The sequence below is a fragment of the Colobus angolensis genome, unplaced genomic scaffold (assembly GCF_000951035.1).
Source record: "Colobus angolensis palliatus isolate OR3802 unplaced genomic scaffold, Cang.pa_1.0 Scaffold41, whole genome shotgun sequence".
Classification (NCBI taxonomy): domain Eukaryota; kingdom Metazoa; phylum Chordata; class Mammalia; order Primates; family Cercopithecidae; genus Colobus; species Colobus angolensis.
In genome coordinates, this window is record NW_012117488.1 from 7433270 (window position 1) to 7435286 (window position 2017).

The following is a 2017-nucleotide window of genomic DNA, read 5'->3' on the forward strand; positions in this document are numbered from 1 at the left end:
GCTGTATGCCTACTCAACCCGACTGGTCACCACTGATTGTATCGGCATCCCATACACATGGAACCACACCGTTTTCTATGATCAGGCACGGGGAAGAATGCCTTTCTTGGTTGAAACACTTCATGCATCCTCTGTGGAATCTGACTATAACCAGTTAGAAGAGACACTGGGTTTTAAAAGTCATGCTTCAATATCCAAAGGACATCACAGTAATCAGTGCCCCTCTGGGTTTACCTTAGACTCAGTTGTACCTTTTGTGCTGATGAGGATGAATGTGCAGCAGGGAATCCCTGCTCCCATATCTGCCTCAATGCCATGGGGACCTATTACTGCTCCTGCCCTAAAGGCCCCACCATGGCTGTAGATGGAAGAACTTGTCAAGATATTGATGAGTTTGCTTTGGGTAGGCACACCTGCCACGTTGGTCAGGACTGTGACAATACAATTGGATCCTATCGCTGTGTGTCCCATTGTGGAACTGGCTTTCAAAGAACCTCTGATGGGCTGAGTTGTCAAGATACTAATGAATGTCAAGAATCCAGCCCCTGTCACCAGCTCTGTTTCAATGCCATAGGAAGTTTCCACTGTGGATGTGAACCTGGGTATCAGCTCAAAGGCAGAAAATGCATAGACATGAACAAGTGTAGACAGAATGTATGCAGACCAGATCAGCACTGTAAGAACACCCATGGTGGCTTTAAGTGCATTGATCTTTGTCCAAATGGAATGACCAAGGCAGAAAATGAAACCTGTCTTGATATTGATGAATGTAAAGATGGGACCCATCAGTGCAGATATAACCAGATATGTGAGAATACAAGAGGCAGCTATTGTTGTGTATGCCCAAGAGGTTATTGGTCTCAAGGAGTTGGAAGACCCTGCATGGATACTGATGAATGTGAAAATACAGATGCCTGCCAGCATGAGTGTAAGAATATCTTTAGAAGTTATCAATGCATCTGCCTACCTGGCTATTAACTCACACTCAGTGGAAAGACATGCCAAGATAACGATGAGTGCCTGGAGCAGAATGTACACTGTGGGCCCAATCGCATGTGCTTCAACATGAGAGGAATTTACCAGTGCATCAATATACCCTGTCCACCCAACTACCAACGTGACCCTGTTTCAGGGTTCTGCCTCAAGAACTGTCCATCCAATGATTTGGAATGTGCCTTGAGTCCATATGCTTTGGAATACAAACTCATCTCCCTCCCATTTGGAATAGCCACCAATCAAGATTTAATCCAGCTGGTTGCATACACGCAGGATGGAGTGATGCATCCCAGGACAACTTTCCTCATGGTAGATGAGGAACAGACTGTCCCTTTTGCCTTGAGGGATGAAAAGGAGTGGTGTATACAACACGACCACTATGAGAAGCAGAGACCTACCACATGAGGGTCTGAGCCTCATCCTCCAGTGCCAGTGGGACCCCTGAGTATTCACAGTTTATACAGCTGTGTCTGCCTATCCATACTAAGGAACTCTCCAAAGCCTATTCCACATACTTAGACCACACTAATCATGGCAATCAAGCCCCCTTTCAGATTACCGTCTCTTGAACAGTTGTAATCTTGGCAACTTGAAAATGGTGCTACACTCTGTTTTGTGTGCCTTCCTTGGTACTTCTGAGGTGTTTTCATGATCCCACAATGGTCATATCTTGAAATATGGTCTAGAAAAGTCCCTTATTATTTTATTTATTACATTGGAGGAGTTACTTCCCAAAGATTATTCTGAACATCTAACAGTACATATCAGGTTTATAGTAGTGTAGTACCTAAGATCATTTTTCTGAAAGCCAAACCAAACAACAAAAAACAAAAACAACTGATTCAAAGTCAAATAGAGTTTTTGAGCATTTGACTATTTTTAGAATCATAAAATTAGTTACTAAGTATTTTGATCAAAGTTTATAAAATAACTTATGGAGATTTTTGTAAGTATTGATACATTTTAATAGGAGTTACCTATTTTCATTTTAAGGAGAAAAACACGACTCATTTTTTTTTTT

General features: G+C 42.1%; 1 pseudogene; it reads left to right on the top strand.

The window, feature by feature from the left end:
- The first annotated feature begins 1 nt into the window (after position 1).
- LOC105521858 lies at positions 2-1483 on the top strand (annotated as a pseudogene).
- Positions 1484-2017: the final 534 nt, after the last annotated feature.